This window comes from Capsicum annuum, chromosome 1, assembly GCF_002878395.1.
Source record: "Capsicum annuum cultivar UCD-10X-F1 chromosome 1, UCD10Xv1.1, whole genome shotgun sequence".
NCBI classification, from domain to species: domain Eukaryota; kingdom Viridiplantae; phylum Streptophyta; class Magnoliopsida; order Solanales; family Solanaceae; genus Capsicum; species Capsicum annuum.
The window spans coordinates 64,808,861-64,828,316 of record NC_061111.1 but is presented as its reverse complement, the minus strand read 5'-3'; the positions used below and the strand labels follow the sequence as shown (position 1 = coordinate 64,828,316).

At 36.5% G+C, this 19,456-nt stretch overlaps 1 pseudogene; it reads right to left on the bottom strand.

Moving 5' to 3' along the window:
- The window catches only part of LOC124897731, a 30,764-nt pseudogene extending 11,636 nt beyond the window's left edge, over positions 1-19,128 (bottom strand).
- Between the last annotated feature and the right edge of the window lie 328 nt (positions 19,129-19,456).

Genomic DNA, 19,456 nt, shown 5'->3' with positions numbered 1-19,456 from the left:
TTTTTGTGTGATCTCTATGTGAAATGTGAGTATATTTTTAAGTATGTATATATTTTTCAAAGTTGAAAGACGATAGATACATCCGGGTGTGTTGTTATACATATGGATAGATATGATATTACGTGATTTTTGAAGTCGGGAGTTATGTTTTGAATTTGCTTGTTTGTTTAGATTACTATTTAGATTTCCCCTAGAAATTAATGAAGAACTAGTGTACAATTACCTTTTTTTGATAAAATATTTGATGAATATTTTTATATGTAGAAATAAAGAAAGAATTTCTTATCATAAATAAAGTTAACATCTTTTAACATTTTTTTGTAGTTTTCTCGTTTCGTAAAGTCATGGCATTCAGTGAAGAGCATGGGAAAATGAGGTCTTCAGAAAGCGCTCAAAAGATATTCCTATGGGAAAATTGACCGATCAAATCGGAGGAAGTTCCTCTATCTTGCCTAGACCGGGAGTAACTCTCTTTTCGGGTTGCGATCCAATGAAGCTGTCTACTGATGAAGAAGGAAGGCCAAAGGAAACAAATCAAGATACATGAAAAGGCATGTGAAGAGGTACCCATTGTTAAGAATAAAAACACTGAGATGATTTCAATTGAAAATTCCTTAATGAGAGATCTTAAGCTACCGCAAGAAAAAGGTGAAAAGGTACAAAGGGCTTAGACAAAGAAAGCCAGGCAAGTGGGTGGCAGAGGTTCGATTCCCAGGTACTAAAGATCCAATCTGAATAGGAACATTCAATACTGCTGAAGTAGCTGCTTTTCCTTATGAAGAGACTCTCATTGAAATGAAAGGTGCTGACGCCGTGACAAACATAATCAAGCCACCACCAAGATACACTTCACAAATGAAAATCAACTACATGAATCCAACATATTCATCCATAGATAATGCTAGGATTTAAGAGATGATATGCTATTTTATTGTACTTTCTCGTTATTAATTACTCCCAGCATTGTCTTCACCAAGAAATGTGTTTTCTTCTTTTGTAATGATGCAAAAGTCCATAACAATGTTTCTTTGGTCTTAGTTTTTCTGGATATATCTAGGTATCCTTACTTTTAATTATCTTTAGCTAAAAGCAATATTACTTTATTTCTTGCAATTATGCATTCCGAAACTCAAGTACATTGAAAAAAATCACCTAATATTTTATATCGATTCAGATCTCATTGTAATTTTAATCTCCTAAGTTTGCATCCATATTACAAAGGCTTCTTCTTTGCTGGGCAGTAGCAGCAGCAGGTTTAGAAGCCGATGGATGTTTGTAGGAGCTCGTAACTTTCATCAGTTTTTTAAAAATTTGGTGGAAGATTTTTCTGCTTTTCCGTATTAGACTTGGTAATAGTGTACTTCTTTTGGCTGACCTCTACCCTCCCCAAACCCACTACGGTCAACCTCACACACCTCCTGGCTAAGTTATTATTTTCCTTGGCACCGTAATAATATTCAAATCTAGAAATGAACTGTAAAAAAGGAGAATTTTTGAAATGAAGTACAAGCTCGATTAACAAAATCATGCTACATTTTGCAATGAATTAAAGCAATAACAGATCCATTGTACATGCTGTAAGAACATCCCAATCAATGAAGTTGAACTGCCTATGGAAGGCTGAACCAATCAAGTTTAACTAAACTATGGATCCATCTTCTGTCTTTTTGGGGTTGATTTTCTTCGGTGGTGACTCTAGGATGTTTGCCAAAGCATTAGAACCATTTATTTCAATGGCTGACTTGTGATACACCAACACAGCTTCTTTAGTAGAGCCAAAAGTGACTAACCAATGTTCAGTGTTTTTTCTTTTGTCTCAGATCTCTGCTACCCATTTCCCACATTTTCGTTGTCTAAATCCCTTATAGCACTTCATGTTTCTTGAAGCAGCTTCTTCACTGTGGACGTGTTCTTTTAAATGACCCTGGTCTTTCCATTTTTACTGATGATTTACTTTATCCCTATCCTTTTATGATGCTTGGACTTCTCTCCTAGAAGCATTTCCTCCTTGTCAATAGACAAGTTGTGGTGTCATTTTTTGGCATGTAAATACATACAACACGCGGCAAGACAACAAAAATTTTGTCCACTCTTGTAACATCCCAAAAAAGTCCTCCATGTGTTATCTCTTAGTAGCATGATTATATAGTTGAAAACTTGAAAAAATTTTCTAAGTGTCAAAAGAACTTAGTCTCATTTTGAGCTCCAAATCTTTGAGGAGTTATTTTATGACCTTTCCGATCTCCAATAGTTAATATTAATGCTTTTTCACGATGGGGTAAGTTGATAGTACATCTTGAACATGGTTTAAATTTTTTGGGCCGCGCTTAAACCTTGTTTGGTGTCCCAAAATAGTGGACCATTGCGATCTTGGTGCCCCACGTTGCCCATTGCGTTGGTCAATTGTATGCAGAAGCTACCAAGCAAAAGTACTGAGGCTTGGCATGATTAGGGCGCAACACATCAGGTATCGCATCGATGGCATCGACCTGCCACATCGTTTATCACGTCGAAGCCCAGTTGTTTCAGTTTTTTTAAAATCCACATCCAAGGGGCAGTTTAGTCATTTTCCCCCCCGTTTTTTTCTCCTTAACACGGGATTATACTCCCAAATTGCCACTTTATTGATATTTTTCTCAAAATTCATCAAGAACACTCAGGGTTTCAACCCAAAAATCTAAGGGAACTCAAGATTTGACCGTCAATTCTCAAAATTGATTCAAGAATTGGAATTCCCGATCTGAGGGGTTCAAGAATCATCCATTAGAAACACAAGTAGAATCCCAAAAGCAAACATTCATCAAAAATTCAAAACCTAAGGTACTTTGGGTTTATCCTAAAACTGCATGGGCTTATGGAAACACTTGAATATGATTTAAGGTTGATCAAGCATGAATTTATAAAGGGGTTTTGGAATTTATGTTTTAAATTATGCATTCTGAATATTTCAATGCTAATATTGATTTGGCCTTTAGGCCTTTCCCATTAAATTGATTTATACTCATATGTATATGTATGAGATTGAATTTTTAAGATTGATTGAGAGCATAATTATGAAGTCTCTCTGTTGTGATGAATTGAAGTTTATGATCTTGTTAGGAATGATTTGAAATACATGTTTTATGGTTTGAAAATGGTTTTTCTTAATATTATAGTATTTGAACATGATTTACAGATAATGAGAGGGAGTTTCTTGATATAACTATATTCTTTTTAAAAGAGAAAGAATTGTTCGTGATTGAGAACTTTGACATGACCACCTTGTGTAGTTGAAATGTTGAAAAAGAGAGTTTCTTGCATGTGTTTACATGAGTTTTAAGAAAGATTTCTTTGAAATGATTTATTGATATGGTGGTCCCAAACCTTATGTTTTGAAAGAAGAGAATTATAATAAGCTATTAATGGCTCAGAGATGCAAGTTGCAAATCAATGGTATGATGATACCATATAAACATATGCCATAATAGAGCTAGCGTTTTCAGAGTTTGATTTTAGAGAATACATGTTTTAAAGAGTTAAAAATGGGCTTAAAGAGGGTTAGGTGGTTACCCAAAGAAGGAAAGAGTCAATTAACTCATTGCCTAAAACCGTGTTTTGCCGATACGGGTATATTATTATTGTACGCTGGCGAGGGCCCTGTGGCATAGTAGAGACAGAGACTCCGACCCTTGCAGAAAACTCGAGTTGGGGGCTTGGATGTCGAGTTAATGGCAGATTCCATATTGCCCATGGAATTTTAGAGTTGAAGGGTACACTACCTAGCACAGAAGTAAAATAAAGATGTGTCATAGAGTTCATATGATTTTATAGAGTCTTTTAAATATGCCCATGTGATTCTTACCATATGATATATTTATGAATTGTTTTAAATTTCTCTAATATAGGTTGAATAAAAATTATTATTTTGGATTTGCTCTGCATACCAGTACAACTGTATTGACCCCCTACCTTTTAGGGTTTGAGGCTTAATCTAGATGTCCGGCTAAGCAGTAAATATATCAAAGGGAAGAGACTTCGTAGTGGTAAACTTTCTCTATTCTAGAAAGCCTGTTTATTTCAGACTATGTTATTTATTTTGATTTGGGTCCACTGGGGACCTTGTCCCAGATTCAGACAGTGGTCATTCTAGCATGTAATAGAGATTTCGCAGATAGGTTTAGAAGTTGTCTAGACTTGTTAGATTATAAATCTTTATCATTAAATTGAGTTTAGAGTAAGACTATGATTCCGTATTAAGTTGTATTTCCGTACCTTCTTTATTTATATGAATATTGTACATGAATACCAGATAGAGATGGGCATCTGGTCCTTCATGGTTCGGAATGCTCGTCATGGCCAGGGCCTCGGTTCGGGTCATAAAAAACTTGGTATCAGAGAATGGTTCATGGTCCAGGGTGTCTGCAAAATTGCGTCAGGTAGAGTCTTGTTTATTAGTGTGTAGCGCACCAAACTTAAAAGCACGAGGCTACTAGGCATTTATAAATGTCTCACTTCTTTCATGACTTAATTCGTGCCATAGAGTATGTATGTCCCCTAATCAATGATCTCTTATCTTTTAGAAAATCACTATGCCTCACCATAGAATCAACGAACAGAATACTCAAGTAGAAGAGGTCCGTCAAAACTATGGAATGTGGACCCATAACAGAGCCCACACTTCAGAATTTTTCCCTACTCTAGGAGTATCTCCAGTCCCCATCAGTCCCACTTGGGCCCCGAGGATAAATGTTAACTGTCCAGCCTTCTTATAGGGACATTTTGAATGCTGACTTTTGGTAGCCCATTTATATGATTGTACAACTGGTAGCCTCTCAGACCCTTCGGTCTGAAGATGTAGGTTCGGTATCTGGCATGTCTAAAAGTACTCGGGTTGGTTAATTCATGAGATTGAACCCACCCGTGTTCACTGTCTTGAAAGTTGAAGAGGACCCTGAAGGTTTCATTGATGAGTTGGAAAAGATTTTTCGAGTTATGCACGTGAATAAATTTGAAGGTGTGGAGTTGGCAGCGTATCAACTGAAGGATGTGGCAAAACAATGGTATAATGAGTAGGAAGATTCAAAGGGTGAGAATACCGAGCCTTCAGTGTGGAGAAAATTTATGAAAGCCTTCCTAGATCAAATTTTTCCTCAAGAGCTGAGGGAGGCCAAAGCGGAACAATTCATGAATCTAAAGCAAGGAAAAATGAGTGTCAAGGAGTACACTCTGAGGTTTAACAAACTAGCCTATTTTGATATGAAGTTGGAAGGAAATATGTGAGCCCAAATGAGGAAATTTGCACTCGGTCTTTTTGATGACTTGGTTCTAGAATGCAAGGAGGTCATACTGTACAGAGATATGAACTTCTCCATACTGTCAGTCAACATACACCCGGTAGAGGATCAGAAGAAAAAGATAGCTAAGATAAGGGAAAAGGATAGGAAAGCCAAGAGGGATAGACCAGCAGACCAGAATTATAGTTAGCAATAGGATGGTAATTGGGGGAGTGTGTGGCAGAAGAAAAAAAATTAGGGTAATGCTCAGTTCGCAGCCAGCGCTCCAGTGTCCAAACCTCCAGCTGATCAGAAATTCTAGAATTTTTAGTCTAGTCATAGGCTGAGAGTGCAGGGTACGCAGTCTCAGGGGAGTGTAGCTCATACTCCTCGATCATACCCGCATTGTGGATGATATAGGAGGAATTATCGAGGAAGATGTTAGTTTGGCGCCATGGTATGTTATTTGTGCGGTCAGCCAGGCTATATCAAGAGAGATTTTCTAACAGCGAGAGGTAATATTAAGGGAGCTAAGTCACAAGCTAATTCCTCCGCTCTGCCACCGCCGCCCAAGGGCGCCCTTTCATATACCAAAATCGGTCGCAACCGATTGTATGCTTTGACAAACCGCCAAGAGGAAGAAGCCTCACCAAACGTGGTTATGGGTATGTTACAAATTTTCTATCATGATGTATATATGTTTATTGATCCCGGGTCTACCCTATCTTATGTGACCCCATATGTGGTCATCGGTTTTGGGTTTGAGCTCAATGTAATTGCAGAACCTTTCTCTATTTCCAATTCGGTGGGTGATTTTGTTGTGTCTAGGAGGGTGTATAAAAATTATGTTGTGTCTGTTTATAGTTGGGACACTGTGGCAGAAGCTTAAGATTGTTGACTTTGATGCTATCTTAGGAATAGATTGGATCCATTCATGCTATGCCATATTAGACTGTAGAACTTGAAAGGTTACTTTTTCCTTTCTGAATGAGCCAGTGATAGAGTGGGAGGGACATTCATTAGCACATAGAGGGAAGTTTATATCTTACCTTAGAGCCTGTAAGATTTTTTCCAGAGGTTGTCTATATCATTTGACCTGAGTAAAAGATTCTAATATTGAGAGTCCTTCTCTTCAGTCAGTCCCTGTGGTAAATGAATTTACAGAAGTCTTTCTCGCAAATTTTTCCAGCGGTACCACCCAATAGGGAGACAGATTTTGGTATTAATTTTTTGCCAGATACCCGTCCCATTTCTATTCTTCCATATAAAATAGCTCCTACAAAGTTGAAAGAGTTCAAAGAGCAGCTATCAGATTTTCTTGACAAAGGCTTTATTTACCCTAGTGTTTCTCCTTAGGGTGCACCTGTGCTATTCGTGCGTAAGAACTGTGGTTCCCTCCGTATGTGTATAGATTATCGTCAACTGAATAAGGTCACTGTCAAGAACAAATATCCCCTTCCAGAATTGATGATATTTTTGACTAGCTTTAGGATGCTAGATGTTTTTCTAAGATAGACCTTCGTTCGGGATATCATCAGTTGAAGTTTAGAGAGTCAGATATTCCTAAAACAACTTTCCAAACCCGATACAGACACTATTAATTCTTAGTCATGTCCTTCGGATTGACTAACGCCCCTACAACTTTTATGTTCTTAATGGATAGGGAATTTCGTCAGTTTCAAGATCTGTTAGTCATAGTTTTCATTTATGCTATAAGTTAGGAGGACCATGCCAATCACCTCAGAATTATCCTTCAGACTCTCAAAGATCATAAGTTGTATGCAAAATTTTTCAAATGTGAATTCTGGCATGGTGTTATTGCTTTCTTGGGGCATATTATGTCTAGTAAAGGAATTAAGGTTGATCCCTAAAAGGTTGAGGCAGTGAGAAAATAGCCCAGACCTACGACTCCAACTGACATTCGGAGCTTCTTTGGTTTGGCAGGGTATTACAGAAGGTTTGTAGAGTGTTTTTCTTCCATAGTGGCTCCACTTAATAAGCTGACTCAGTAAAAGGTCAAGTTCATGTGGTCTGACTCCTGTGAGGATGTTTTTAGAGGTTGAAAGACAAGTTGAAAACTGCTCCTATTTTGACTCTTCCAAAAGGTACAGAGGATTTTTTTGTGTATTTTGATGCATCTCGTGTGGGACATAAGTGTGTTCTTATGCATCACGGTAAGGTGGTAGCTTATGCATCTAGGCAGTTGAAGGTGCATGAGAGAAATTACCCTGCACATGACATGGAATTAGCGATTGTGGTATTCGCACTTAAGATATGGTGGCACTATCTTTATGGAGTACGTGTTGATATATTTACTAACCACAAGAGTTTACAGTATATTTTCTCGCAAAAAGAATTGAACCTCAGGCAGAGGCATTGGTTGGAGATTTTGAAGGATTATAACATGATCCTGCACTATCATCCAGGCAAGGAAAATGTGGTAGCCGACACGCTTAGCATATTATCTACGGGAAGTCCTTCTCATGTTAAGTAAGGGAAGAGGGAAATGGTGAAGGATATTCACCAACTTTCAACTCTAGGAGTGTGATTTTTAGATTCCGAGAATGGGGGAGTAGTTGTTCATGAGGTAGGAATTATTCCCTTTGTGCTGAAATTAAAGAAAAGCAGGCCGAAGACCCCATCTTGATGCAAATTAAGAAGGATGTGGGTCAACAGAAGGTGATGTCTTTTGAAATTGGTGGTGATGGAATTTTGAGATACCAAGGTAGGTTGTGTTTTCCAAATGTGGATGGTCTGTGAGAGAGGATCCTTGACGAAGCTTACACTTCGAGGTATGTTGTTCACCCAGGCTCTACTAAAATGTACCATGATCTTAAAACTATATATTGGTGGAATAATATGAAACGTGATATGGCTGACTTTGTTTCCAAGTGTTTGAATTGCCAACAAGTTAAAGTGGAACATTTGAGGCTAGGTGGTACTTCCCAGGAGATATCCTTGCCTCTATGGAAGTGAGAGATGAACAATATGGATTTTATTATGGAACTCCTGAGGTCTCGAAACCAGTCTGATTCTATCTGGGTAATTGTAGACCATTGACCAAGTCAGCCCACTTTTTCCCGTGAGGACTAATTATTCAGGAGACAATTATGCTAAGATATAACTTGAGGAAATAGTTCGTTTGCATGGGGCACCTGTATCTATCGTATCTGACTGAGATATGTAATTCTCTTTGCAGTTTTAAAGATCCTTTTAGAGGGGTTTAGGTACCCTAGTGAACCTGAGTACGGCTTTCCACCCTCAGATAGATGGGCAAGATGAGCGCACCATTAAGACACTTGAGGATATGTTGAGGGCCTGTGTGATCGATTTTAAAGGTAGTTGGGTTGATCACTTGCCATTAATGGAGTTTGCGTATAATAATAGCTACCATGCTAGTATTAAGATGGCTCCTTTTGAGGTATTAAATGAGAGAAGATATAGATCACCAATAGGCTGGTATAAAGTGGGTGAAATACAGTTGTTTGGGCCTGATCTTGTTCATCAGGCAATGGAGAAAGTAAAAATCATTAGAGAACGACTCAAAATAGCTCTGAGTCGACAGAAATCCTATGCTAATATTTGAAGAAGGGAGTTAGAATTTGAGGTTGGTGATTGGATGTTTCTCAAAGTCTCTCCTATGAAGTGATTTATGCGATTTGGGAAAAAAGGAAAGTTGATTCCTCGATATATAGGGCCATATCAGATTCTATGAAGGATAGGTAGGGTTGCTTATGAGTTAGAATTTCCCACAAGTCTGGCTTTCGTCCATCCCATATTTCACATATCCATGCTGAAGAAGTGTATTGGAGATCATTCTTTAGTGTTGGCTATAGAAAAGATCAATGTGAAAGACTCCTTGGTTTACGAGGAGGAACCTGTTGCTATTCTAGAGCATCAGTTTCGGAAGTCGAGGAGTAAGGAAATAGTTTCGGTTAAGGTGTTGTGAAAAAATCAGAAAAAGTTGAAGAAGCTACTTAGTAATCATAAGATGATATGCGGAATCGATACCCAAACCTTTTTGATCAAGTGGATGACGAAACGAAAGGTACAATCTTTGCCTTGTTCTTTCTATGCCCTTAGTATACTTGAAATCGTGCTTGTCTGTGTTCCACGTCATCATTTGGAGATGAATGATCCTAAGGGGGGGATAATGTAACACCCCACAAAAGTCCTCCATGTGTTATCTCCTAGTAGCATGATTATAGAGTTGAAAACTTGAAAATTTTTCTAAGTGTCAAAAGGACTTAGTCTTATTTTGAGCTCCAAATCTTTGAAGAGTTATTTTATGACTTTTCAGACCTCCGATAGTCAATTTTTAAGTTGTTTCACGATGGGGTAAGTCGATAGTATATCTTGGATAAGTTTTGAATTTTTTGGTCTGCGCTTAGACCTTGCTTTGTGTCCCAAAATAGTAGACCAACGCGATCTTGGCGCGCCGCATCGCCCATCGCGTTGGTCAATTTTGTGCAGAAACTACCAAGCAAAAGTACTGAGGCTTGGTGCAATTAGGGTCCAACGCGTCAGGTATCATGTCAATGGCATTGATGCACCATGTCACCTCTCGCGTTGATGCCCAGTTATTTCAGTTTTTTTAAAATCCGCATCCAAGGGGGCAATTTAGTCATTTTCCCCACCCCTTTTTATCCATAACACAGGATTATACTCCCAAATCTACACTTTATTGATATTTTCTTCAAAATTCATCAAGAACACTCCTTAGGATTTCAACCCAAAAATTTAAGGGAACTCAAGATTTGACCGCCAATTCTCGAAATTGATTCAAGAACTGGAATTCCCAATCTGAGGGTTTCAAGAATCATCCATTAGAAACACAAGTAGAATCCCAAAAGCAAAGGTTCATCCAAAATTCATAACCTAAGGTACGTGGGGTTTATCCTAAAACTACATGGGCTTATGGAAACACTTGAATATGATTTAAGGTTTATCAAGCATGAATTTATAAAGGGGTTTTGGAATCTATGTTTTAAATTGTGCATTCTGAATGTTTCAACGCTATTATTGATTTGGCCTTTAGGACTTTCCACGTCAATTGATTTATATTCATATGTATATGTATGAAGTTGAGTTTTTAAGATTGATTGAGAGCATAATTATGAAGTCCCTCTCTTATGGTGAATTGAAGTTTATGGTCTTGTCAGGAATGATTTGAAATGCATGTTTAATGGTTTGAAAGTGGTTTTTCTTAATATCATAGTATTTGAAAATGATTTAGAGATGACGAGAGAGAGTTTCTTGATATAACTGTATCCTTGTTTAAAAGAGAAAGAATTGCACATGATTGAGAACTTTGAAATGACCAACTTATGTAATTGAAATATTGAAAAAGAGAGTTTCTCGCATATGTTTACATGAGTTTTAAGAAAGAGTTCTTTGAAATGATTTATTGATATGGTGGTCCCAAACCTTATGTTTTGAAAGAAGAGAATTGTAACAAGCTATTAATGGCTCAGAGCTACGACTTGCAAGTCAATAGTATGACGATACCATATACGTGTATGCCATAATAGAGCTTGTATTTTCAAAGATTTATTTCAGAGAATACATGTTTTAAAGGGTTAAACATGGGCTTAAAAAGGGTTAGGTGGTTACCCGAAGAAGGCAAGAGTCAATTAACTCATTGCCTACAACCGTGTTTTGCCGATACGGGTATATTATTATTGTACGCTAGCAGCGGCCCTGTGGCGTAGTAGAGACAGAGACTTCGGCCTTTATGGCAAACTTGGGTTGGGGGCTTGGCTGCTGAGTTAATGGTAGATTCCATATAGCCCGTGGTATTTTAGAGTTGTAGGGTACACCACCTAGCACAGAAGTAAAACAAAGATGTGTCATAGAGTTCAGATGATTTTATAGAGTCTTTTAAATATGCCCATGTGATTCTTACCATATGATATATTTATTAATTATTTTAAATTGTTCTCATATATGTTGAATAAAAATTATTATTTTGGATTTGCTCTGCGTACCAGTACAACAGTATTGACCCCCTACCTTTCAGGGTCTGAGGCTCAATCTAGAGGTCTGGCTAAGCAGTAGTGATTTCAGAGAGAAGAGACTGTGCAGTGGTTATCCCTCTTTATTCCAGAAGACCTTTTTATTTTAGACTATGTTATTTATTTTGATTTGGGTCCACTGGGGGCCTTGTCCTAGATTCAGACACTAGTCATTCTAGCATGTAATAGAGATTTCGCAGACTAGTTTAGAAGTTATCTAAGTTGTTGGATTTTAATTCTTTATCGTTAAATTGAGTTCGGAGTATGACCATGATTCCATATTAAATTGTATTTCTGAATCTTCTTTATTTATATGAATATTATGCATGACTACCAGATAGAGAAGAGCGTTCGGGGCTTCATGGTTCGGAATACTCGTCACGACCAGAGCCTCGGTTCGGGTCGTGACAACTTTGTTGGTGGATTTTTGTTTCTTTTAATTTTTATGGTTTTCTTGATTTCCACCTTAAGGTGATTTTCACTCTTAGAGGCCATTTCTTCATGAAATAGATCAAGTAAAGTAGGAACAGTCCATCAACAAGACAAGTATATGAACACAAAGAAGGGAATTCAAATAAAATGAACACAAAGAAGAAAATTGCAAAATGCCGAATCAAATACCAAACAACAATAATGCATTTCCACAAATGGGGTTTGAGAAGGATAGAGCATGCACGGATCATTCCACAAGAGGCTGTTTTCAAGAGACCCTCAGTCTAAGTGCAACAAATTCAAGTACAAGAAGAAGAAAACAGTGAAAAAAACATAGTTTTAATAAGGAAAGGAGCGAAGAGCCTACACAAAAAACAACAACAACAACAAAATAATGTGATAATGAAACACAATAAACAATACATGATAATGGATATCAAAAACAAGAACCACAAGGATATGACTAATACTACAACAGAAACCAATAACTGTAAACCTTTATGAAAGGCAAGACAACACTCTACTACATATTAACTTTCTACCATAATACGCAAAGTCCACATCTTTCGATATAAAATCGTGTCATTGTTAATATGAAGCTACGGTATATCGTATCTAATCACCTTCCTCCATAACCGGATCCCATATCATATAGATAAAAAGGAAATGAAAAAAATTACTCTCTCCTTATTATAGCTTTTGAATATTTTGAAGAGATAATACCCAATTACCCTCCTGAACTATACCCAAAATGTCTATGGAACACCTCAACTTAAAGGGGGTACTATTACCCCCTGAACTAATTAAAAGAGTAATTTTGACACTCTTAGTGCCTACGTAGCACATACGTGGCACAACACACTGAAGTATCCACGTAGGCACTAAGGGTATTAAAATTATACTTTTAATTAGTTTAGTGGGTAATAGGACCCTCTTTAAGTTGAGGTGTATCATAGCCTTTTTGGATATAGTTCAGAGGAGCAATTGGGTATTTTCTCTATTTTGAATTGTCAGTTGTTGTAACTTGTATTTTTAGGTAGTTTCCAAATATTGAATTTTCTTTGGTGGAAATGAGATCAACTTCCTTTTACCAACTTGAATAGAAAATAATGACCTTTTTACCACACCTTATGTTTTGAAAGAAGAGAATTGTAACAAGCTATTAATGGCTCAGAGATGCGACTTGCAAGTCAATAGTATGACGATACCATATAAATGTATGCCATAATAGAGATAGTATTTTCAAAGATTGATTTAAGAGAATACATGTTTTAAAGAGTTAAAAATAGGCTTAAAGAGGATTAGGTGGTTAGCCAAATAAGGCACGAGTCAATCAACTCATTGCCTAAAACCGTATTCTGCCGATACGGGTATATTATCATTTTACTCTAGCAACGGCCCTGTGGCGTAGTAGAGACAGAGACTCCGGCCCTTATCGCTACCTCGGGTTGGGGGCTTGGCTGTCGAGTTAATGGAAGATTCCATATAGCCCATGGTATTTTAGAGTTGTAGGGTACATCACCTAGCGCAGAAGTGAAATAAAGATGTGTCACAAAGTTCAGATGATTTTATAGAGTCTTTTAAATATGCCCATATGATTCTTACCATATGATATATTTATTAATTATTTTAAATTGCTCTCATATATGTTGAATAAAAATTATTATTTTGGATTTGCTCTGCGTACCAGTACAATTGTATTGACCCCCTACTTTCCAGGGTCTGAGGCTTAATCTAGAGGTCTGGCTAAGCAGTAGTGATTTCAGAGAGAAGAGACTATGCAGTGGTGAGCCCTCTTTATTCTAGAAGACCTTTTTATTTTAGACTATGTTATTTATTTTGATTTTGGTCCACTGGGGGCCTAGTCCTAGATTCAGACGTTAGTCATTCTAGCATGTACTAGAGATTTCACAGACTGGTTTAGAAGTCTAGATTTGTTGGATTTTAATTCTTTATCATTAAATTGAGTTCAGAGTATGACCATGATTACGTATTAATTTTTATTTGCGCATCTTATTTATTTATATGAATATTGTGCATTACTAGATAGAGAAGAGCATTCGGGCTTTCATGGTTCGGAATACTCATCACGGCCAAGGCCTCGGTTGGGGTCGTGACAACTTTGTTGGTGGATTTTTGTTTCTCTTAATTTTTATGGTTTTCTTGATTGCCATATTAAGGTGAATTTCACTCTTAGAGGCCATTGCTTCATGAAATAGATCAAGTAAACTAGGAACAGCCCATCGACAAGACAAGCATATGAACACAAAGAAGGGAGTTCAAATAAAATGAACACAAAGAAGCAAATTACAAACTGCCGAATCAAATACTAAACAACAATAATAAATTTCCACAAATGGGGTTTGAGAAGGGTAGAGCATGCAAGGATCATTCCACAAGAGGCTGTTTTCAAGAGACCCTCAGTCCAAGTGCAACAAATTCAAGTACAAGAAGAAGAAAACAGTGAAAAAGCCTAGTTTTAATAAGGAAAGGAGCGAAGAGCCTACACAAAAAAAAAACAGCAGCAGCAAAATAATGTGATAATGAAACACAATAAAAAATACATGACAATGGATATCAAAAACAAGAACCACAAGGATGTGACTAATGCTACAACAGAAACCAACAAATGTAAACCTTTATGAAAGTCAAGACAACACTCTACTCCATATTAACTTTCTACCATAATACGCAAAGTCCACACCTTTCAATATAAAATCATGTCATTGTTAATATGAAGCTACGGCATATCGTATGTAATCACCTCCCTCCATAACCGGATCCCATATCATATAGATAAAAAGGAAATGAAAAAAAAATACTCTCTCCTTATGGTAGCTTTTGAATATTTTGAAGAGATAATACCCAATTACCCCCTTGAACTATACCCAAAAATGCTATGAAACACCTCAACTTAAAAGGGGTCCTATTACCCCCTGAACTAATTAAAAGTGTAATTTTGACACTCTTAGTGCCTACGTAGCACATACGTGGCACAACACACTGAAGTATCCACGTAGGCACTAAGGGTATTAAAATTATACTTTTAATTAGTTTAGTGGGTAATAGGAACCTCTTTAAGGTGAGGTGTATCATAGCCTTTTTGGATATAGTTCAGAGGGGCAATTGGGTATTTTTTCTATTTTGAATTGTCAGTTGTTGTAACTTGTATTTTTATGTAGTTTCCAAATATTGAATTTTCTTTGGTGGAAATAAGATCTACTGCCTTTTTACAACTTGAATAGAAAATAATGACCTTTTTGGTTAAAAATAATTTGCAAAGGACTAAAAGATCATTTCTCCTTAAATTTTGTGTCATTTACAAAATCTGTTGTATTATTTGTGACTTTCAACCAATCAATCAATATGGAATGGGAAAGTTTTACACGTGATGATTGGTTCTAGGAAAAGCTAATTATACACTTTCATTAGTTGTTTGACATATTTATTGTTCTCATACCTTTTTTCGAAATAGTTATCTTTGAAATGTATTAGATTTTTGTCGTGATAACTTATGGACTAATTTTAGATTGACACACAAAATTATCACCACATGTGTAAATATTTGTTTTGGAAAAAATAAAATAAATGATTCTTTCCTAAAGATGAGTTATTGACAAAACCTTATTATTTCAACTATTACTTCTCAAGAGAAATCATATCTGCCACCACATGCACCTCATGCCAAGTGCCAATGAGACAATATATACTCACACTACTTCATAGGTACCAAAGCTTCAATAGAAAGCAGAAAAAGAACCAGAAAAATTTCTTGGTTTTTGTGTTAACTTCTGTTCTAATTTCTTTTCTCATCTTTTTGATTTCCAGTCACATTTTTATGTGATCTGTATATGACATGTGTGTTTGTAGTCACAAATATTTTATGTAGATTTGTTCTTGTGTATTGTGATGGATACTGCAAAACTTAACATCAATATATGTCCATAAAGAAACTTAAGCATGCATATATTTTTTGAAGTTGAATGCCACAGATACATACAGGTTTGTTTTTACACGTACAAAAAGATATGATATTACATGATATTTAAAGTAGGGAGTTGTGTATTTAATTTGCTTGTTTTTCCGATTACCGTTTACATTCCATCTAGAAATTTATGAAGTCATAGGGTACGATTATTGATAAAATGTTCGATGAATACTTTTATATTTAGATAGAAATAAAGAATTCCTTATCATAAACAAAGTTAACGTACTTGCAATGCTCTTTGATATTTTCTCTTTAGTAAAGCCATGCAGCCAACGAAGAGCATCACAAAACGTAGGTCATCAAAAAGTACTCAAAAATTGTTGTTCCTCTGCTAGGCTTAATCAGGTTGAAATTCACTTGTAGGGTTGCGATCCAATAAAGCTGTCTAATGTGGAGGAAGGGAGGGCTAAATGAAAGACACCAGAGACATGAAAAGTCATGTGAAGTGGAAACCATCATCAAGAATTAAAACATTGAGGCAATTTCAGCCGAAAATTCTATGTGGAGAGATCTCAAGCTGCCGCAAGAAAGGGTGAAAAAGTACAAAAGAGTTAGACAAAGAAAGTGAAGCAAGTGGGTGGTAGAGGTTCGAGAGCCAAGAACGAATGATCGAGTTTGGGTAGGAACATCAACACTGCTGATGAAGCTGCTTTGGCTTATGACAAGACGGTCATTAAAATGAAAGGCGTTGATGCTATGAAAAATATCCTCAAACCACCACCAAGAGACCCACAAACAAAGAAAAACAACTTTATGAATCCACCGTCGTAATCTACAGATGTTGTTAGATTTAAGAAATGATTTATTATTTTGTTGTAGATCCTCTCAATTATGATAATTAAATCTAGCTAACTCCCAACTTAGTGGAATGTTTTTTCTTTTTATATTGGTTGGATTATACCAATTTTACTTAAGTTGCACACCAAAACTCAACTAGATCGAAATAAATCAACTAGCATTTTTATCTCGAATGAGAACCAATTGTAATTTTAGTCTCCCAGGTTCTCATCCATATTAGTCCATAATTGACAAAAATGTTAGGATGATCCAAACCAATATCAATTTACTAACTAGAAGTTATTCAGGTCAAAAATCATGATGTTCTATTCAAATTTCAGATTATAATTTCTTTTCCAACACAACTTTTAGTTTTGAAGTTGTAAGTACGATAGTTAGGCATGAACAATGTCCTGACATTCTTTACAAAATGTATAATCTGACACAATTCTATGTTCAGCTCAAACGCTCCAAAAATTCTAGACAAAGTCTCCCATGTATAGCACATCTTGTGTACTACATAGTTTTTTTCAATTAAACATTTGTCAAAAATTGTTCAGGAAATGAAGTTTTTGGAATGAACATAATCCTTTTCTTTCTCCCTTCATTTACATTTCCTGAATGAAGAAAAGCCTAATAGACAAATGTTATATGTCTAACTTATGCTAATTTAGATATATATTCGAGGTTTTGAGTTGTTTGAACTGTTTGAACTTTTGTATCGCACCATAGCTTCTTCTATGTATGATGAAGTTTTTCTATTAAAAGAAGAGAAAATGCTCTGTTTCCACCTAAACTATAAATGAAATCGCTGAAATACACCCGAACTTTAGGAGGTCCTATTACCGTCCTGGACTAATTAAAACCGTATTTTTGGCAATCTTAGAGCCTACGTGGCACATAAGTGTGCCTACATGGACCTTCAGTGTTGATTCACTGATGTGCCATGTATGTGCCACGTAGGCACTAAGGTTGCCAAAAATATGATTTTAATTAGTGTAGGGGGTAATAGGACCCTCCTTAAGTTCAGGTGTGTCTCGGCAATTTCCTTTACAGTTCTGGGTGGAAATAGTGCATTTACTCTTAAAAGAAACTAAACACTAGAGGAGATTTAGAAAACCAGATCTAGTATTTTACATGAGTTGGTATTTTGTGACATATGATATTGAACGTTACATAAATGTGTCTAATGAAATGTAAGTATGAATATATAGTTTAATTTAAAGTCAAATAATGATAGATGCATATGGAAGATATGTACGCATTGTTATACATGCGGATAGATACAATACATGACTCATGGGAACGACGATTTTCTTTTTGTTTCAATCTCATGGGCAAAAACCCGAAACCCTTGCCAGAGGCTCACCATTCATCTTTCTTTAGGTGGACTTTTTCTATCCCTACAAGCAAATCCTCTATTCTTGAGCTTCTACTTCCTTCCCCTCCTTGTGGAAGCCTTCTTCACCAGAGACTTCACGCTCTTAGAAGGTGTCATTTTAGCCGTCACCTTTTTGTCTATTACCGAATTCTGCGTATCTTTCCAACTTGGAGTCGTTCTATAGCAACCTTTGTGACCTCAGATGTCTTAGTCTTAGCCCTGGCAGCAAGGTTATCCTTAGCAGCCGGCTTTGCCTCCGGCTTGACAGTGTTTTAGGCTTAGCCTCAGCAGCAGATTTCTTCTTCGATGGTGCAGGATTAGAAGCCGATGGCAGTTTGTAGGAGCACTTAATTACTTTCAGCAGTTTTTTGAAATTTGGTGGAAGATTTTTCTGGTTTTGCTCAATGGATTTGATAATGGCATACTTCTTTTGTCCGAATTCTACCCATTCTCAAACCCGTTACGGCTAACCTCACACACCTCCTAGCCGGGTTACTATTTCCTTCATATATTCTAATACCGAAATGAACTGTAAAGATGCGAAATATAAAAAATGAAGTATTAGCCCAGTTAACAAAAGCAAGCTGCAGTTTGCTCTAATAAAAAACATGCAGTAAAACCAGAACCCCTTAAAATGCTGGAAGTACATACGAAGTTTAAAACATCAAATAATGTACAGCAAAATAATAAAACATTAACAATCAATGAAATTTAACCTCTTACGAAAGGTAGAATCAATCAAGTTTAACTAAATTATGGATCCACCTTCAATCTTTCAGGGGTTGATTTTCTTTGGTGGTGGCTCCAGAATATTTGTCAAAGCATTAGCACCATTTTTTTCAATGGCTGCCTCATCATAAGCCACAACAGCTTCCTCAGCAGTGTCAAAAGTTCCCAACAAATGTCTAGTATTGTTTCTTTTGTCTCGGATCTCTGCTACCCACCTGCCCCATTTTCGTTGTCTAACTCCCCTATATTTCTTCATGTTTACTTGAAGCAGCTTCTTCTCTTTGGATTTCTTCTTTGAAATCACCCTAGTCCTTCCATTTTCAATCATGATTTCCTTTATCCACAAATTCTTAGGTCTCTGGGACTTCTCTCCTTGAAGCATTTCCTCCTCGTCACTAGACGAGTCTGTGGCGTCACCGTCCATCATGTAAATACGCACAACATGCGGCATGACAACTGAACTTTTGCACGCTTTTTGGTGGATTTTTCTACTCTTTCAATTTTTGAGGGTTTTTCAACTACCACATTTTGGTGATGCTCATCATTAGAGGCCATTGCTTCATGAAAGAGAAGTCCATCAGATCCGACATGTTATATAAAATTGTTTAATGAACTTTTATTAATACGAAGTGATTCCGTTATATCTCTTCCGATTATTCTAGAAGGAAATTTAAAAGGAAAAAAATATAAACAAACAAAAACCAAACTGATGGGAAAAAAAAGGAAAATGAAAATAAATTATTCTCTCCTTTTGGCACCTTCTAATTTCAAGAGTCAAACAAGTTTTAACCAATAGTCTTTTCATGAATTTTTTAAATATTTTATATTGTAAGTTATTGCGACTTATTATACTTTTTTATAGTTTTCAAAAATATTAAATTAT